This window comes from Acomys minous, assembly GCF_964271855.1.
Source record: "Acomys minous genome assembly, chromosome: 14".
Lineage (NCBI taxonomy): Eukaryota > Metazoa > Chordata > Mammalia > Rodentia > Muridae > Acomys > Acomys minous.
Window position 1 is genome coordinate 24981721 of NC_140496.1, and position 20744 is coordinate 25002464.

Genomic DNA, 20744 nt, shown 5'->3' on the forward strand with positions numbered 1-20744 from the left:
ACTAGGGCTAGTAGGACACTTTCCTCTCCTTCCTCCCAGTAACTTCACTTGTATAAGGGAATGGTTAGGTAGCAGCCCCAGTGCTCTTTCACAGTGGGGGACTTCCGGTGGTGGTTTGGAAAGTGCCCAAAGTTTTAGGGCTTAGAGCTGCCCCCCAAAAGACAAAGCCAGAGATGAGAAGAAAGCAAAACCTAGCCTACTGGTGTAAAGGAGCTTTGGTCCCTGCACCAAGACTATCAGGCAAAAAGCTTGCCCTCTCTAGAGAAGTACTTGACGGCCCCGCGGCTCAGCAGCTGCAAGCCTGCGTTGTGGCAGTGGCGGTGGGAGGCCTGGCGCTTTGGGCGTGATCGGGAGTGAGAGAAGCGGAGGAATAAATGAAGTGGGTAGAGCTGAAAGCTTAGCGCCCCCTTTTCCCAGAAGAAGAGTGGGCAGTTTAAAGGGCAGGTCCACACGGAGTGGCAGGCGCTTCCTTTCCCAGAAGGATAGTAACTGGCGGGGGCCGGGGGCAGAGGGACCGGGGGGCGGGGGAGGCGACAGCCAGTGTCACAGGGACCCAGAGACGCTGCCGTAAAATGCAAACCGGGGCAACTATTATTGCAGTCTTGTCTGCGCCTTGGTTTCTGATCGCAGTTTTCGGAGCCCAAGGGGAACCAAGAAACGTGAGAGTTCTGGGTACCCGGGGCGGGTGGCTAAGCGCTTTGTGCTGGGGTTCAGCCACCAGTTGTTCCCCCTAGGTTCTCAAGGGCCCTTTCCACTTGCATTGGGTCCTGACGTTCTCTTCCTTCGGTGGCCTCTGTCTTTTTAACTTCTGGTTCCTGTTAAACTCCCCTCTTGGTCTTCCTGGTTCTGCTGCATCACCCAGCTTCCCCCTCCCCCGCCCCTTGTCTTTTTATTGTTCCTTTCGTGGGGTCGCCATTCCCAATCCACCGGGACCCTCCTCAAAATTCCCTTTCAGCCTCCATGCACTGGAAACTCGACCTCCGTGCTTTGCACAACCTTCCAAACCAGAAACTTGTCCTTGCACAGGGTCCCCACTGAGGCACAGATCCTTAGTTCCTCTGCTCACCGTGCGGGTCCCCACACTGCTCCAGGTACCAAGAACAGCCGACCCCAGTCTCTGGCATTTTTTTTTTTTTTCTCAGAAGACCCAGCCCTTCTGCCCAGACACCTTAGAGTGGACAGGAAGCGGGTTGGGGAATCCCTTGCTGTAGCGGTTCCTTGTGGGAAAGAAAGAAACTGGAGCCTGACTCAGGGTGCCGGTAGTCCTTCACATAAGCCCGATCCTCTGGCCGAAAGACATTCTGTCTGGGACCTGAGGAGGGGGGTATGAGGAGGGGGGGCGCTCTGCGGTGTCCATTCCCGAAGGCAACAAGTGAAACTATTGGATGGGGTGTTGCTTGTACTTGGCTGGAGCACAAACCAAGGAACACCCTTGGCAAGGCTGACCCTAAGGAAGGCTTTGCACGTAGGATAGAAGAAAATTGAGAAAAAAACAGAGTGAGTTCTTCCCAAGTCCGAAAGCTCCTTTCTAGTGTCTTCTCCGCTCTCCCCGCTAGCGGATTTCGGAAAGAAAAAAAAAGAGGGGGGGGTTGTTGGGTGCCCAAGGCAAGCCTGGGAGGGTGATGGACCTGAGCGGTCAACGTGGAGGGGTTTTCAGAGGGAAGAGTGCCCATTGATAAAGAATAGAACGCGCTCCCTATTTTCCAGATTGGCTCCAGTACTTAGGCAATGCCTTCCATCTAACCCACCCTCCGGCTGGCCGGTCGAGGCTCTAGCTTGTCCAGCTGGAGTGGATTTCAGGAAAAGAGAAAAATGGGGGCTTCCAAGCCCTCTCCAGCTTCCCTCCGTTGCCTTTCCTGATTGGCTGTGTATTCCTGGAGCCCAACTTCAGTTGTTCCAGACTCTGTCTGAGCCCCCATAGGAGACGGAGCGCTTCGACCCCGGGCAGGAGGAGCGGCCACCTATTCCTGGGTTTAGCATCTCACGGGCCCCCAGCTAGGTGGGGGGGGGGGGGAGGGGCGAGGACAGGGTAAGCATCCATCGCCTCCTCTAGGCCCCAATTCTCAGCGTCTAGCAGCCTCGGTTCCTCTCCCCCCACCTTTCCTCCCAGCGGCGGCCTCCCTCCTCCTTTCCTCTACCCTCCCGCCTGCCCGCCACCTCCCCCTCCCGCCCCCCCCCCCCACCCGGTTTCTCATTCCTGCCACTAGCGCGCTCCGCGGCTCATTCCGCGGCCGCCGCCAGCTGAGGGGAGCGTCGCGGGCAGAGGAGCAGATGCCACGGGGGCGTCTCGCAGCCGCCGCTGACTTGTGAATGGGACTCGGACTGGGACCGGGACTGACACTGCTGCGCTCGCCCGGAGCCTGGGAACGCCAGACTGGAGGTCGCGTCCACCCGCAAGGACCCCAGGTGAGGCGCTCTGCGTGTCTAGATGAGGCTTCCCGGAGTAGCCAGAAAGGGAAAAGAATCGCTTCTGGAAGGGACTGTCTGCTAAAGGGGGAAAGCTGCCTGGCTGCTGGAGATCACTAATGCAAAACGGGAAGGCTTAGGGCGGCGGGGCGGGGGGGGGGGGGGGGAGTGTAAAAGAATATTTGTTTTTTAAAAACCAGAGAAAAAGAGAAGGCAGCCAGCTGTGGGTGCGAACAGAGCGAGGGGTTGAGGCACCAGATGTGCGCTCCCCTCTCTTGTGCTGCTACCCCCCCGGGGGGTGTTGCACCAAGGCTTCAGTGCTAGGCGTTTGCTTTGGGTTGGGGCAAGGAACTGCAGAGCTGGACACAGAGACTGCTTCCATCGTGTCTCTCGGGAAAGTCGACCCCTGTGCGGTGCCCGCCCGCCAGCCGGGGCTTCTAAGGGGTCTCTCAGCACCTCCGCAGAGAGCTCCCCAGGACTCAGTCCCTGTGTAGAGTGTGGTGGTGGTCGTGGTGGTGGTGGTGAACCCAGATGAAAGCAGGCGGCCGGGAGGGGGAGAAGCGATTGGCCGCACTTGAATAGCGCGGGTCGGGGTCTGTGGATTGCGGCTCCAAGGCGAGTGGCTGCGGTGCGCACCAGCTCTCCAGCCAGCATCTTTTCCGGGCCTTCAGTCACCCTTCCGAAGCTCCCAGCGGCTCAGGGGTTGGTCTGCGAGCGGCTTGGACTCCGGCTGGGCTCCTGCTTGGGCTGGAGGAAGCTTTCCAGGGTCGGTGTTAACTTCGAGAATCAAACCTTCCCCGAAAGCCTGCGCCTGCTCTTGGAACACTCCAAGCCTCCTCTGCTTCCGCACTCCCGGCCTCCCTCCCTTCGTTTGGCCCCCGAGCAGCGGCGTAAGGAGAGCCGGGAGCGGCAGAGAGGGGGAGGCTGCTGGAACATCCTTCTCTTCGCCCTAGCCAGCCTCGTCTTGGCGGGGTCTTTTAGCACCGGGATGCTAGGAGTCCCTTGGAGAAAGTTGGACCCAGGAGGCCGCTGGTCCAGCTTCCTGCTCTCTCTTGCCAAGGCTATGATTTAGCCAGGGCTCCGCACCCCTGGCTTTCGCGGGTGAAAGGTTCCCTAGATGTTTGAAGAAGCCCTGTTGCTTTTGCTAATAATGCAGCAGGAATTTCACGGGTTATCGCACTGCTATGAAGAAATTGCATCTTCTAATTATTTAACAGTGCCATTTCTGCACGACGAAGGGTTGGTTGTCCCTGAGGGCTGGGAGTGGGTTTGTTAACGAAAGCCTGGTACTGCAGGAGGGTAGAGATTTCTCTAAAGTCTCCGCTTCCTTTTTTCTTCAAGAAATCTTCTACGATGGCTCCTAAATCTTTTCCTATTTTCTTCAGATCATTTTTATCTGTGTACTGGGAAGCAGTAAGTTTTCTGTTTAATCACAGGAAGCAGTGATAATTAATCTGGCGAGAGGATAGATCAATTTCTTTATCGCTAGAGCTTGCAGCAGACATCAAGGGTTTTGTGGGGTGTCTGGGTTTTCTAGGGGACCAGCATGCAGACATGTTTTCAGAACCGAGGATTCCTTCTCATCACGTCAGCATATTAGCAAGGCTGAGCTGAGTGGAAGCGCCTTTAAGGCTAGCAGAAGAAATAGAGAAGGGACTGACCTTCATTTCAGTAATGTTGGAATTGATTTTTTTTTTAACCTATGAACAAGGAGACAGAAGCCCCCGAACCTAGAAAGGGATGCTCAACTCCTGCTGTAGGCAGCTTGGTCTTCTAGTAGAACAAAGGAATAAAAGTTACAAAACAAAAGACATAGTTGTGGCCAGAACCAGAGGGATCCTGAAGCCACAGGCACGTTAAGTTCCTTAAACAATCTCTGACTCTTAAGTTTGAGGCTTGGCCAGCTAGGGCCTGGAATTCGAACCCTCTGTTCAAAAACATCTATCCTGCCTAATACAAAGGAATGTGAAGAGCAGCCTCAGCAGAGACCAGACAGAGGCATCTAAAGGCCAGGAAACTTTGCTGTGTGAAAATGGGCTTTGTGGCTTGTTTTCTGAGATGAGACATTGCATTTTAAGTACTTGGAGTCTTTTGCCTTTACTAATAACCAGTGGTTACTGACACTATTAGAATTATTAGTTCAAAGTCTGCATATATTGGTCAGGGTGTTATATGGTGTGTGTGTGTGTGTGAGGGGGAGAGGGAGAGAGAGAGAGAGAGACAGAGACAGAGACAGAGACAGAGAGAGATTGAGAGGCTGAGAGGGACACTCACAGAGATAATCATCTCTACCTCTGCAGGTAGGGGGATGAACACATAACTAGGAAGAATGGTAATGGGGACACTCTGGTGAGGCTGGACTTGGAGATTTGTTCAGAGTGAGTTTATTGTGTAGAGGAAGAGAAGAAGAAGAAAGAAGGAGGAGGAGGAGGAAGAAGAAGGAGGAGGAGGAGGACCAGGAAGAGAAAGCCAGCTTTTAAAAACAGTTCTTGTGGAAGCATTGGATATCTTGATAACGCTCCAGAACTTCCATTATGTTCAGAATGCTTATCAGTGCACCACAGCAAATTACTAGAAACTTAAATTCGAGTTTCAATTAAGATGCAATCTTTTGTTAATTTGAAAAAAATAAAAGTCACAGCTCTGGTATTTTATGGCACAGAACTCATATTTCTTCTTTTTTTTTTTTTGTGGTGGCTTTGGAACGTTTATTTGTGGGAGGAAGGTACAGAGTTGGAGAGCTAGCTCATCATTTGGGGGAATATGGATCAATTTCGTGCCCCTTTAATGTACACATCTTCATAATTCATGGTTTTTCTTTCACGGTTGAGTAGAATTACATGGCTGCTTTGTCAGGATTCAGGTTTTGAGACCCTCGTATGAGAATCACCATGACATTGACCTCATGGCTTGATTTACAGTGGCAACAACTACACTCCCAAGAGCTTTGTGTGTTTTGAAACCTTTCCTATGAATGCCAATAACTTAGGAAGCAGACATTTCACTTAAACTTTGATCTTTTATATGTACATCTATGTTTTTAGAATCACCTAAAGAAATCTATGAATCTGATTTTAGTCTTCATCCCCAATCAACATTCGAAAAGTATGCTACATTTATTTGAGCTTATTTTCAACATTGACTTTTATTTTTTACTTTTATTATAGGCATATATATTTATTGACTAATACTAACAAAATACACTCCATAGAGTTGAGAAAAGGCAGTCGGCATTTTTCTTGCACAATCAAGTCTGCACCATTGCTATGAATTTCTAAATACTTCGTTAGAAATATACAGTCATTTTATATGTTCACTAGTTGTGGTTTTAATGCATCAAAACATATTTGCACTGATTTTCTTCTTTACGAAACTGGTCGTTGCTTCATCAGAAGTTGGCTAAGCTCTCATTCTTTGTTTAGAATTTGAAGCAATCATCATTTCCACTTCAACACTGGTCCCAAAGAAATGTATAAAGATATCTAACCTATATAAAAATCGAAGTTAATTTTTAGTGGAAAAAAATAATAAAATCCACAGGTTTGTTGGAGGGGGAAAAGAAGAAAAACAGGAGAAAGTTGGAAATATTGTTGTTTCCTTGTTTGGCCCATCAGGATTACTGTGGTGGTCATCTACAGCGTCCTTTCTGAGCAAGGAGGACTAAAGAAAACAGTGGAGGAGGATAATTAAACATCTTCTTTAATTTTACACTCACATTGAGAGCTTTGTGCATCTCTGGAAATGGACTCTTTTGCGGAAGATTGCACTTTTGACCACTAGAGGGCAATGGTGACCTTCTCCAGTTTTTTTTTACTTGGGGCCCCTCTGCGTTTGAGGGCGCAATGAAAAGCAGTTTTGTTTCTAGCCCTGTCTGCACCTCTGAGGAGAGGCCAGATTCCTCTCTGAGGATCAGGCTTCTGCTCCCTAGACTGGATGCATCAGCATCTTTGGAGTGTGAGGATCTGTCACCAGCAGTCTCCTCTTCCCACTCTGGACCTTGCTAGAAAGTTGGGAAATTTTGTAACTTGAGATTGTCTAAGTCAAGGCCTGAGTGGAGGTTGGGCAGTGGATTAAATAAGGTTAGCTCTCACTGAGGCAGCCATCTGCCAGATGGATGGATGGATGGATGGATGGATGGATGGATGGATAGATGGATGGATGGATGGATAGAATAACAGATGAATGTGTGTGTGTGTGTGTGTGTGTGTGTCTAAAGGACCATTTTGATTCCTGGAAGGGGATAGAATAAATTGTAGGTGGGGGAAGAGATTATTCCTGGGACTTCAGCAGTAATGAGGTACCTTTTCTTTCAAGAGGTTTTAAAGATATCTGCAAGGCTATTGCAATTTGCCAAAAAATTAAAAAGAACTGCAGTTTAATTTTTGGTAAACACTTTGGAGCACAGAGTTTTAATATAGCAGTAAATGCTTTACTATTACTCTTAAATCATTCCTGATATTGCTGTATAAAAACTAACTTTAGCACAGAGTAAAATTCAATTCACGTTTAGTCCTCAATCACTGGAGTTTAATCATTGAGCTTTTTCTTCTTTTTTTTTTTTTCTTCAGTGATATGGAAATTATGGTTTATGATTAAATTGCATATTCTACGGCATATTCAGGCCGTAGAAATTTATATTTGTTACTGTTTGATGGTGTCATTATGGAAGTTCAGAAGAATTGAAAGAACTAATGCTATGTTATAATTAAGAGGAAAGCTCTATTACAAATAAGTGCTGTCTTAAGCGGATACTTCTTGTTTTCTGTTTTTGATTTTAGACTGAATAGAGCTGCCTCCCTGGTGGCTCAGCAGCAGAGCTCTTTGGAGCTCTGAGCTGTGTTGGAATTTGTGGGCATTTGATGAAGAAAGAATCAATGCAAATGGATTATGGGAGGGACTATTAAGTCACTCAGTGGAAAGTAAGATAAAGTGTTTTGTAGACTGATGCTCACTCACTACCAGACAGTTAGTTTAACTTTTTTTTTTTTAAGGCAAGTTTGTATTCTAAGGGATTTGTGAATAATGCACATTTTCATTTGGTTTGGTTGGAGGACATTTGTAGAGATCTGGGATACTTGCAGAGAGAAAGTGTTGTTCCCATAGCCTGTCAGTTCAAAATTTCAACTCAAGCAAAGAATCTGGTATCTTTGGATGTTAAATGAGAGAGGAATCTCAGGGAGAAAAGAAGAAGATGAAGAAAATGTGTGAGAGAGACAGATGTGTCTATTTCTCATGGCGGGCCAATCACAAATCTCTATAGTGTTCTCTCTTATTTTGCTCCATCTTCCAAGGTCCTCCAGTAGAACATTTTGGGGGCTGTGCCTGGAAGTTTCTGTAAATGGCTCTACTGGCAACCATGAACAGTGAACAGAGAATTACTTACTCTGTGTCTTCTGTAACTGTGTGATTCTTGAAGACAATTTGTGAATGAACACTGCTTTCTTATCAGAATCTCCATGCCCTCCATTGCAGATGGAGGAAAAAGCTTTTACTGCCTGATCTTATCCATTCTACTGGAGTGATTTTTACATATTAAAGACACCTCTCACTCTTCAGGTCTGTTCTAAAGGAATCAGGCCCAATGTCACCCTCAATATAATGATGACCTAATTGTCAGAGCAAGCTACTCAGGCTCCTCCCTAGTCTTAATTTCAGAAGCATAGAGACCTGTTTCCAGCTCTGCTTAGGTTCCACCAGTGAACTGAGAATTTGAGTAGAGGCTTGACTATGGATGATATAGCTTATCCATTTGCGAACAAGCTTAGTGCATCCAGCACTGATGATCAGAACATATCGTGGTCCTTGGAAACATGTTGCCCATGGCATATTGTGGAACAGTTAGGCTGGTTTTTATCATCACTGAGACATGAACCATTTAAGTGGACATGATGGTAGCCTTGCTCAGTAGCATGGCTAGGATGAGGATGAGGAAGATGAGCTTAAGCATGAGTTTGTAGGGTTAAACCTGCCCTTACCGAAAATTTTGTCTTTTATTCATCATTGATTATTTTCTAGTAATCTTTTAAAACATTTATTCATTTATTTTATGTGTATTCATGCTTTCTTTGCATGCACGTATGCAGAAGGAGGCATGGGATCATCTGGAATTGGAGTTACAGAGCTGCTATGTGTAGGTTATCTGTAAGAGCAACAAGTTCTATGAACCACTTCACCACCTCTCCAGGCCCTTTCCAATAAATTTGACTTTAAAATATAGCATTAAATGTTGCTTATTTTGATTACTCAGGAATTTATTTTAAATCTCCATATGTATCCTTCACCTAGAGCACACCACTTAGCTGATCCTACTCCCACCCACAACAGTTCAGAATTTTAAAGTTCCTTTGTAATAGATATCCGGCGAAGACTAACCAGCCAACTATGGAAAGACTCAGATGCCTCTTCCATAAAAACAGAGCTCATACTAATATCTCTGCCTTTGGATTGTTATAAAGGTAAAACCAGGTTGAGTTCAGCGCCTAGTGAGCCCCAATAAACACCAAAGCTACTGACTGCAAAGATAGACCCTGGGCCCTAGGAAGATATTTCAGTCCATTGCTTGAGAAGTTAAGACAAGGGCTTGAGTGCAATCTTCAGGAAAAAATAAAAAGCCAGTGGCATGCACTTGTAATGCCAGTACCAGGGAGGCAGAACCAGGCAAATCCCTGGGGCTCACTGGTGAGCCAGTGTAGGTTATTAGTGAGCTCCGGGTTCAGTGAGAGATCCTGTCTCACAAAAAAAGGTAAATGACACCTGAGGTCTCTAAAGATGTCTGGGGTTCTCACAGGAATGCACACATGCATCCTTGTGCTTGTGGTCATGCACGGCATGCATGTGCACACACAGCCCTTTCCCCACACACACACACACACACAGAACTGGGACTTGGTTTTGTAGACTAAGGATGAGAGCCAGCAGCTCCTCTTTTCAATGATTAGATGTAAATCTTTCCTCTAGATTGGGGCATCTTTCAGTGAGTGATGGAGTGTTCATTAGTGCCTGCCTGTTTTGAATGATTTTGTGTGTTTACATGATCCATCCTTCTTCCATTTAGAATATTCGGGAGGCAGTGGATATTTTAGAGATAGGTACTTCCTTTGATAAGGGCCTGCCTTTTTTGTACCTTTGCAGGTCTTGTTCCCACTGTTCCTTTCACATATGGGTTGCTGTGGGAAAGCTGCCGGAGCATGCGATGTGGTGATATCCATCAGGGGTCTGCTTTCGTGTAAAAACGCCTCATTACTATTCCAGACTAGCTTAAAAGATAATTAGTCTCTTGATAAATCGTCTCAATTTCAAGGCTGTTCCTGTTTGTTTTTCTCAGGTAAATGTAGTTTAGGATTTCATGGGGTTTGAACAGTGACAAGTTTCCATCTTGAAGAGACAGGAACTGAAGGAGTGTGTGCCCTACCTGGTGACTTCTATCTTTTATGGGCCCCAACAAAAACACAGTGACTTGACTTCTAGTTTTTCTAAAAAATAAAATCCCATGGCCCTCACTCTCTTTGCGATCCTTTTTGGTTTCCCAAGCATTTTTACACCTTGTCTCTCAGCCAGCCTGGGTTTTGCAAGCTCCTGGATCCCACATGTTGCCCTGTTACCTTCTATCTGCACCCTACCTGAGGCATCTGTTCTTGCCCCAGGCCAGTACTCTCTCCCGCCTTTTCCTGCCAAGGAACAGGAATGTCTGCTGAATTCACCTGGTAACGGAGATAACAGAGAAAGCCAACTGTTTGAGTCTGTACTATGTTCTTTATGCTGCCCACATCCCTCTATCATACTGCGCCCTTTATGGGAGCAAGGTTGGGGGTGGGGGTTGGGGGCGGGGGTTGGGGGGGGGTTGGGGGCGGGGGGTAGTAACTGTTTACCAAAGAGGCAGATAGATAGCTCTCAGGGAAGCTCTTGAGACTCTTGAGGCAGAGTTTGCAAACTCTGCATCCCAATTGCTCAGCAATTTTCTACTATGTGGGATGTGTGTCACATGCCTGGGCCTCCCTAGCAATCAGAGCCAAAGTGTATGGTGGAAAAAAACATGAGTTAATCCCATGACCCTAGAACCCTGCACAGTCCCTCATTTATCCATAAAAGGAGCTTTCCAAGAGCTTCTGGTTTAACCTTTTTCAGCTCCTACAGGCATCTTACATGCCTCAATGGGTGACAGCCTGTTAACCACCTCTCAGGGAAACTCGGATTCCTTAGCTTTGTTCATGAAAATCCTCTGTCTAAGGAAGAAGTGGTTGACATGCTTCCTTGTGCAACTTCCTTCCAGGACTTACACTTTGTGCCCCAGCATATTTTTCATCTTTCCTGACAGTCCTACAGATATCAGAAACTGGGTTTTCATAATGGTTGGACTCCAATGTGGTACTATGCTAAGAGGATTTTATGCGGTTTCAGGCTTCCTTTCCATAAGCACACTGGGAGATTATGGATGGCATCTCACTGGGAGTGAAAACATACATTTCTGGTATCCTACAGCAGGTCCCAAAGAATGCTGGGATTCATATCCAGGCACAAAAGTTTGACAACTATATTGGGACGTTTCTGTCATTCTGTGTCTAAACAAACTGAAGAGATATGGTGTTCAGATTTTCCTCCATGCTCACTTCTCATCTGCCTCAACCACCTCCCTGAAATTTGACAAAAGGGATGCTAAATGGTGCTCCCTGCCGCCCTCTGACCACTGAGGCTGAGTATGTGGATTCTTTCTCGTAATGAGGGCTGAGGACTTGCTTTTATCAAATAGCACTCTCAGAAATCAAATGTATGAAGTCATTACATAAACCATCCCCTATTCCAGCCAGCCTTGCTGTAGAGAGTAGGGTCTGAAGCATCTGAAATCACAGAGTAACTCTGGAGCAGATAGTAGTGGCCCCCACGGATGAAGAACCGAGTCTGTCTTTGCTCTTAACACAATCTCTTTGCACTATCTGCAAGCAAAAGTCAAGTGCATTTGGTCAAGCCCACATGCACACAGTGTGTGTGTGTGTGTGTGTGTGTGTGTGTGTGTGTGTGTGTGTGTGTGTGTGTTTAATTTAAAAAGGACTTTTAATAGATATACTTTTGGTCTTGTGTTTTTAAAACATTATTTAATTCAAGGCTGTGTAAAGATGCAGCCTACCACATCCTTAGCCAGTTAAGCTCTAAGAATTTAAATGACTCTTACATGGGAATCTATGGTCAATTTGATAAGCTATTTGATGGTACTTTGTAATTGGTCTTGGCGTTTTGCTCTTAGCCTTTAGCTCTTTCCTGCTGTATAGTGATTTTCCCAGGTGTTCCTTTCCATCATTCCACTGAGGATAAACTGAGAATGTTGCCTGTGACACTCAGCTTCCTATGCCTAAGACATTGTACTAATGGTGATTTGTTTATAAGGAGAAAACTTATTTGGGCTCATAGTTTAAATCAACCTATGCCTGATTGGTTCTTTTGGTTTGACTTATGATAAACAGCCTATGGTAGTAAGTAACTCATGGGAGGAAATCCTTTGCTTCATTTTCAAGAAGCAAAAAGGAGGGGAAAAAAGAGATAAGAGTCAGACAGTCCTGTTCAAGGGTACACCCACAACGACAGGAAGACCTCCCATTAGGTCCCACCTATGGAAGCTTTCTTTATGTCTCAATAGCATCATATCGGGGACAGTCTTTGTGCATGTGTATTTGGGGGACAGTCAAGATCCAAATTACAGTTGTGTCCTTAATTTACTCACCACAGGCTTCCCAAGGCCCTAGTTAGGGAATTGGCTGAAGATGAATTACTTTGTCATCAAAGGGTATGAGTTGAACATACAGTTTTGGAAAATCCCAAGAGTGTTTTTTCGGTGACTTGACATTATCTATAGTGCAAAAAGCAGCCTGTCTCTTCTATAAAACCTGTGGTTCCAGGAGTCAATGATGCAAAAGGAGACATGAGCGCATTGGGCTGAAGGACAAGGCACTTTCAGCTCAATGAACAAAGGTGATGTTTAGAAGGTGTGCTAGAGTCCACTCTTGCACCAGTGGGTGTTCCTGTTTGCTCTCACACCCAAGAGATGCTGTAGTTCTCCCTGCTGATGTGCAACTCACTGTCCCTTTAAGAATACCATTGTCTCAAGGACATATGCCACTGTTAGAAGTGCTTCCTTTGGTTCAGCCACACTCAAACTCCTTGAAATTTATGCTCTTTTGATTTTGGTGTCATGTAGAATAGAAGTGATTCTCACTCCACACTGTGACTATTTGTTATTTATCTTCCAGGATGTGGGTGTTTTTTCCATTGTCCACATGTCCCATTCATTTTTCCCTCCAAACCTCTTCACAGAAAAGTAGTGTAGACTGAAATCTAGGCAACCAGACTGTAGATTATCAACTCCCTTCTATACATTTCTTTTATTGCAGCCTGAGGCTACATTACATTAGCTTTTATTGCCAGCAACATCACTCAGAGGACTTATGCACCACAGTTTGTTTGTTTGTTTTCCTATGTGGTGCTGTTAAGTCATATTTCCCCCACCTGTCCCTGTGCATGTAAAGCACGATAAGGCACCTTCTGCATAGTATAGACTCAAAAACCAGGCTGCCTTACTTCAAATCCTGGCGCAGAGATCTACCAGTTGTGTAAGTCCCCCCATCATGACCTCTCCCCACCCTTTTACTTTTTTTTTTTTAACTTTGCAGTTTCTCTACCACGCAGAGATCTACCTTATAAGGTGGTTCTCGTATGAAGTCATATTGAAATATAAAAACGCTTCATGCAGTGCATAGAATGACTATATACAATCTCCATTGTAATCCATAGTGTTACATGTTGGCCACTGAGATGATGCACCAAATACTTAAAAACTTAAACCATTATTCTGTTATAGAGAATATCTGCCATCCCTGTTAATCTTATGTTTGGGGTTGGTTTATCAACATCTCTTGGCAAAAAATGGATTAAATGGACAAAAATGGAGACACCCAGATGCATGCAGGGCTAGAGTCATGCTAAAGCATACGAGACTTTGACCTGAGTGATCCAGAGTCCCAGAAGAACACCTTCTGTCTGTAAGTCAGTCCTCATGGTGCACGCTTACTGCTTTGTTTCCTTGATCTTCTATTTGGTCACAGAATTACTTCTCAGTGTTTGGAGAATGAACTCCTGTAAACATTCGTATAAAAAAAAACTTCCTTCTACTAAGAGTTTTAAAGAGCAGAAAAAATGGTTTTACTAGTTTCTGTGGAAGCCAGAGCAACAACTCAGCCCAAAGTTCTCAGAGTTTTAAATTCAATATATATTGTGTGTATAAGTACAGAGAAAGAGAGATAGGGAGAAGAAAAATAGGAGATGGAATAGGGAGAGGATGAAGGGAGCAGGGTAAGAAAGGAGAGGACAGCTATTGATATTGATGATTAGGTATTGTTTCTCTCCTAACAGTAATGATCTAGCAGAGGTCAAGCATCTGTAGTGGTGGCCTTCCATTTATGGAGCGGAGAGCCACGGTGCCTCCACCCTTCTGATTTCATGGCAGTGTCTGTTCCATGGTTCTAATTTTCCACTCTCCCGAGATTCCTGGTGGTTTCCTGAACCTGGTTTCCTAGCATTCCTGCAGGGACTGTATTACCTAAAGTCTGTGAGTTTGATTTTATTGCTTTCAACTGAGCAAGTCCAAATGCTTCATTTACCCATGTTTCTTGCAAGAGTCTTGTGAAGCATTTGGCCTTGGTACTGCTAGAAGCCTGGAAAGAATATATAGAGTGGAACAGAAAGAAGCTTTGTGAAACATTAGCTTGATTTAGGTTGAGCATCGATGTGGTGGGCAGCATCAAACATTAGGACTTTAGCAGAGCCTCTCGATACAGCTCAGTGGAAAGGGTTTTGTTTTCAGAATCCCTATAGGAGTCAGTCTAACAGACTGCCCTTTGTATGGCAGGTTGTTTCTTGCATTGGATGAGGAAATTATGTGGAGAAAATGATCCACAGGTTTGAACCTTGTAACTTTTTGCAAAATCCTCAAATCTAGAATAGATAGGTTTTCTGTGGCACTGAAATGAGCACAAGAAAGGTGACCATCATCAGAATGGACAAGTAATTTGAATCAGATCTCAGCTTCTGGGCAGAGCAGCCTTCATGGCTCTTGGTAGTTTGACAGCCTCTATTTTGGCCCTAAGTGGCGGACCATTTCCAGTTCATGAAATTGAGTGGCAGAACAAGCAGTGAAACTGCCCTCTGGAATTTGTTCCATACTCTTCTGGGCTGTTTTTCCTAATTCACTTTTGAACTCTGCCGTGTTTTTGGGAACTGAAGACTCCATAGTGCACCTAATGGGTTAAGTGATTGAATCATATGACAGATTTTTTAAAAAATTAATAAAATTGTTCATCGGAACTAAACCCATTTGGTACTATACTGCCCAGGATGTGGTTCTTGGAGCCATGCATTTCATTTCCTATTTACTATTTTCTGTCTGGTCACCATGGACATAAATCTAGACCATGGACAAATGGGACTAGCCAAATTTGAGTGAGGCTTCCTGGGAAGCTAGACAATATCAGCAGTTACTAGCTTTTTTTGTGGCCCATGTATAAAAGTAAAAAAATAAGTAAAAAGTATAGTTTATTGTTGGAGAGATGGGAGAGGCTTCAAGAATATGTTCTGATTTTGCAGAGGATTCAGGTTCAGGACCCAGAACCCTGAAAGCAGTTTAGGTATTTGGTTAATTCAATTCCAGGGGATCCAATGCTTTCTTTTGCCCTCCATTTACATGTCCAGATGTGAAGGCAAAACACTTGTGCACTCAAGATAAAAGTAAATAATAAGAACCTAGAGAGTTAAAGGTTTTTTTTAAAAGACATCTTTTACTACAGTGGCACAAGTAGTTTTAAGCTTCAAAACCAAAACACAAATTAAGGTCCATTTATGGCTAAGATTCTAATTTACAGTGTTTTCTCTCAAATACATGAATAGTAAAAAAGAGATTTCTCTTGCAACACCTGACTCCCCTATATATAATTGGACATAGACACAGCTGTGGCATAAGAGATAGTTTTCATTTTCACTATCAGTTTTTCAGAGACCTAAACAGCACTATATAAATGAAGCGTCGCTCTAAGAATTATTATCTTAGAGAAAAATCACAGCTTAGCTCTTAGCGCCAGCCACACTTCCCTTCAAAGTAAAACACTGTCAATTCTTGTGTTTATTCATCGTCATTTCGACGGCAAACAGCTCAGAGAGTCTTCAACGTCAGAAAAATCTCATCAGCGTATTTGGGAGCATTAGTCGGGGCCAAATCTAGCCAGAGAGACCACGTGTTTGAAGTCAGTGAGAGATCAGACCACAAGGAATCATTTCAGAAGCCTCCTCACAATCACCTCCCTCTTCCCATCATTCCTTGCACTGCCAGCCCAAAATGTACCTGCTACTCACAGCCAAACAAGCCTCATGTCCTTTTCTTACTAGGTAGGTACACGCCTTTTTTCTCATTTCTCATAAATGGACAAAGATCACTCATCAGCAGGTTTGTGGCCAATGGCTGACAAATACTTTTCTTAATAGGCTGCCCTGAGGCTCTGTCCTCCCTCCAGGGCATGTGGAGGGAAAGCCAATTGGCCTCAGTCTTCGCATCTGCAAAGTGGTATTTTAGGGACTTCCCAGCTCTAAAGTAGACTGACGCTCTCAAGTCTTTATTCAGAAATCATTTGACATAGCACTTGCTGACCCTTCCACTGTAGGATTCTAGAGCAAGGGACATGCGGAGGAAAGGAACAGACTGTGAATACCTAAGTGCTGTTTGTCTGAGCAGAGTGGATGTCCCCTGAAAGTAGTTGTGCCCACACTTAGAACCCTTTATGGAACCTATAACTTAATGCCAACTTCAGGGCTTTGGGCATTATTCCCTAAAGTCCTGGGAAGGGTTTTTTGTTTTTTTTTGTTTTGTTTTTAGGATATGAGACAAGGAGTGTCGATTGTTTTTGTTAAATGATTTCAAGACAGGAATAGAGAAAAAAAATAAGGAAGAGGCAAAACTGTGGGGAGGAAGCTCCACATGAGGAGGATGAGGACCACGGTGCAGGTGCAGCATATAGACTGAGGGGCTATTGTAACAGCTGAAATGAACAGACCATGGGCAGCACTTCCTGTGAATTACCTCTATCCATCTTTAAGACCAACCTTGATGAGATGGAAACTGTAATTATCTTCATTTGTAAATGGTGGAAAGTAAGATTAGGAATGGCCAAGCAAGTTCTCTTAGGGTTATGTAGTTGAAAAGTGGGAGAGACTCATACTTGAGCCTAGAGCTCCTGTGTTTTGTACGGTTCTGTTATTGGCAGCAGATATAAGATGCTTCCACTAGATGATTCATGAAACTGATTACAGATTGTTAATGGGTCCTTATGAATTTCTTGACTGAGTGACTGAAACTGGACCTCCCGTAATTTATCTCATTTTTTTTTTGTTAGTCTGATAATAAGAGCCTGAGATGGTATGCCGATAGCTTCAGAGGATTTGAATTCAGGACTGAAATGATCTGGAAAAGTTTTCCTATGCTTTTCCTACTGCATCTAGGATTGATGGGTTCTTGGCACGATCCCCACCCAGGGTGATTTAAAGATGACACAGAGTGTTATGTTTTCTGTGATGTATTCACACAACTTAAATATTTTAAAAAGAAGTGTTAGACAGTAAGAAGCTGTGCTTCCAAGATTCATATTCTCTCCTGAAGTTTGGGCTTCTGTCCAGCCCTATCATAATGAAAGGAGGATGCCACCAAGAGTGTCACATCACAGTATGCATTTCCTACTCAGCGTTTATAGTGTGCTGCTATGAGTTGTTGAAGGGAGACACGTGCACTTAGTTTTGATCCATCCGTAGTTGCTGTCTCCTTTGGACGGCATGCATGTGAAAGATAAAGAAGAAGTCACATTCTAGGAGTTGTGGTACACTTTCATAGAGACAAAACTCACTAATGTATTCAAATAAATAATCTAGAATAGATTCCAGAAGTACATTAAGAGACATCAAAACTGACGTTGACATTCCAAGAAATCACTCTAAAACAAATGTAATTGCCAACACATGGCAGAGATTTGCACAAAAAAAAAAAAAAAAAAAAAAAAAAAGGTCACCAGATGTCTGTGCTTTGATCTACCATAATATTGTATCTTTGGGTCTTTTCTATTTGTATACCATTGGTTGCCTCTCTTTACTGAGCCTTTCATTTTTATTTAACTTACCGTGTCCAAGAAGTAACATATCTTGCCTATATTCACATTTCTTCTGCAGAAAGTCTAGATTGCAAACTATGTGGGAAAAAAAAACATGGAAAAGAACAGCTAAACTCTGACTATAATGTATACAGCAACAAATTTTCCTGTGCTCTGCTTGACCTGAGACTACATTCCTAATCCAGCTCCTAGGCATCATATTTTTATTTTGACAATGAAAACTAAATGAACGTTAGACCATTTGACACTCAAGAATTTAATCCTCAGCCCTGCATGGAGCCTCCAAAGTGTGTCGGCACGCTCAGTTAAGTGAATAGTGTCTGAACCAAAGAAAGCAAAAGATGTATAGGTAAGAATGGGAACTGATTAAATACATGGGAATAATATTAATCTTGGAGAAAATGCTGGAGTTTGCTTGTTGCTGAGAATACCCACGTAATCCAGGCAACAGCCTTCTTGATCTTACACTTAAACCACACTCTTTTTTCAGAAGATGGTTTCCTTCTGAGAAAGCGACACTGATTGTGCCCCCATGCCCTGTGGAGGGCTGATGTGGAGCTGGAGCCTGGCAATTTGGGGAAGAGTGGAAGAGCCACCTGGATTACCATTCTTCCTTTCAAGGCTCAGCTGGCTTTACTACCAACAAGCACCAAGAATGCCGTTCACATGCGTCACACAGAGGAACTGTGCTAATCTAACTTTAATTTCTACATCAAAGTGAACCAAAATATTCATGTGTCAGAATAAGCATGTCTACAGCCGTGCCAGTGTGGGTTGCTACAGAGATTTGACTGTTGCCCTGTGAGGGGCCTTTGTGATGTAGGGGGCACAGATGGAGATCTTCTAGTCTACTGGTTCCCATTACATCCTCCATGACACTCTTAGGGCCTATTTTTGACTTCAGGCTCCACTCAGCTGAGAGATTTCCTTAACTCTCCCTCTGAATTTAGTAATCCCCTGTGCCTGCTAGCCTCCTTAGGAGAGCAAACAAAACAAAACCTCCAACCTTTACAAAATATCAGAATTCTTAGGGCATTTATGCTTTACTACATATGCAAAAAAAATTGTGACTGGATTCTGGTGCTAGGATGGTCAATCTAGAAGTCTAAAGTGGTTTTCAAGAGCGAGCCAAGACACTGGCTATAGTGAACATGCAGGCTCCAGGGCCAGTAGCAATAGGTAGAGATTCTTACTGGGTTAACTTGAACATATCTCTTCTCTGATTTACTGAACCCCATTAGCATATCAGAGTTTACAAAGTTGACTTCTGTCTCTCCTTACATTTGGGGCCTTTTCTGTTGTGCTTACTGGGCAGAATCCTTTAAAGTCTATATCCCATTGTGGCAATAACAAAAACACAAACACACATCTGTCTTTGATCTTAGCTTTATGTTCCATCATCTCATTCAGTTTTGCTGCAGCATAAAAGCCTCATCTATGTATATAGCAATGATCAAAGGTTCAAGCGACAAAGGGTTTTAAGTGAACTGTATTCAGTTCCAGCATTCTAATCTTTATCTGTGGGGCTCTGACTGAAGTGCAGGCTGCAGCCGTCTGACGGAGTTTTCTCATCTGTACAATTAGAGTGATGGCAGCACCCAAAGCCAAGTGTGCAGTGAATACTTGTGTTGGCTTTTGGTAGCTATGAAAAAAAAAATGAGGAATGCATACTGAAGAGGGAGGTTAGTCTGGGCTCGTGATTTTGAGGATTCCAGCTTGGAGTCACATAGTTTTTAGGTTGATGGTGAGAGAGGATAAGGCGAGGAGCACACGCCGAGCAGAAGTGCTCATCTCACTGTGGCTGTGAAGCATAGAGAATGCGTAAGAGGGTTGAAGGATAAGGCACAGACTCCTGAGAGCCACTCCCTTCAGCTGGGTCCCAACCTTGAAGTTCCCATCACCTGCCTAGAGCCCATCTAATTATGAAACAATCAACGCATTAAACCACTTTATAAGATCAGGGCCCTCCTGATCCATTCATATCCCACTACCCCCATCCCAAACCAGTGATGCACTAGGGATCTGGGCTTCAACACATGAGCCTTTGGAAGTGTTTCAGGTCCAAACAGTATGTGACAAACTGTAGCTGTAATCCTGTGTAAGTACATTTAGTGTTTTTGTTCTTTGGAGAAGTGGAGATACAAAAAAAAATTCTGTCACTATGCTGAGTCATGTGGTTCGTGGGTGGCACTGGCACAAAGGTCGAGTATGCAGCACATTTGTTCCTCTCCACAAACTTCACTGGAGTTGTCTAAGTTACTGTTCCTTCCACACCACACTGTCACTTAGACTTAGGAGAAGCTTCTTGTCACCTGTGACCCTTTAATGCTTTCCTTTAGGAAGACATTGACATCTATAATGCTTCCTTCTCAGTGTGAATCACATTTGCATAATGCCAAGGATGTTAAGAACTCAATTTTCTCCACCAAATCCTTTGTTTTTGAGCTTTTATATGATTGTAATTGAAATTTCAGGAGAAATCTTCAAACCAGTGCTGCCAAGGGAGCTCAAATGCTTACATTACACTATACTATATTAACGCCTTAGCATCAACGGAAATCGAGTAATTTAAATTTTCCAGCAGCCAGATATTTTAAAGTGAGAGATAAATAATTGTGTTAATTTGTACAAGGTTGTATCTATGCTGTAGATAAATGTTACAACACAGCACATAGCAAAATATAAATCATGTATGTAATGTTCACCTCGTGCCTATCTTTCTATGCATGTCAGTTATAAGGTATGTGCTTGGAATGTATAGCTCATTTCAGTTTGGACTATACGCATTTTTAAATGCTCTCTAGCTACATGCATTTGGTGGAAGCTGTGTAAATGGGTGCAGACCTCAGCTCTTCAAGGAATAATTTGGACCGCATTTAAGAAATACTATTGGTGAAGGAGACGCTCTGTTGCACGCCTTGTCATGTTGTCTTCTTTCACAGTCAAAGCATCCCTGTACACCCACTTATATCTTTCAGATAAGGAAACAAAGGCCTTGGAAACCTTAAAGGAGCCTTTCTAATGTGCTCATCATTATTATAAGTGAGCAAGATTCCAAATTTTGCTTCAATGTTTGGATTCTCTGACCTGAACCTACTTCTGCACTGCTGTAGCCACCCAAGAACGCAGAGGAAGAAAATGACAACACAT

The 20744-nt window shown here is 44.1% G+C and overlaps 1 protein-coding gene across 5 annotated transcripts in view; it reads left to right on the top strand.

The window, feature by feature from the left end:
* The first annotated feature begins 639 nt into the window (after positions 1–639).
* Positions 640–20744, top strand: part of CDH11 (cadherin 11) — a 157613-nt gene continuing 137508 nt past the window's right edge. For 2 of the 5 annotated variants that reach the window (XM_084755261.1, XM_084755260.1), the window contains exon 1: positions 1722–2406. The gene's annotated coding sequence lies outside the window, so the exon portion shown is untranslated. Of the gene's footprint in view, positions 660–1713; positions 2407–20744 lie in introns of those variants that run through there. The other 3 variants (XM_084755259.1, XM_084755258.1, XM_084755257.1) reach the window with 3 other exon arrangements.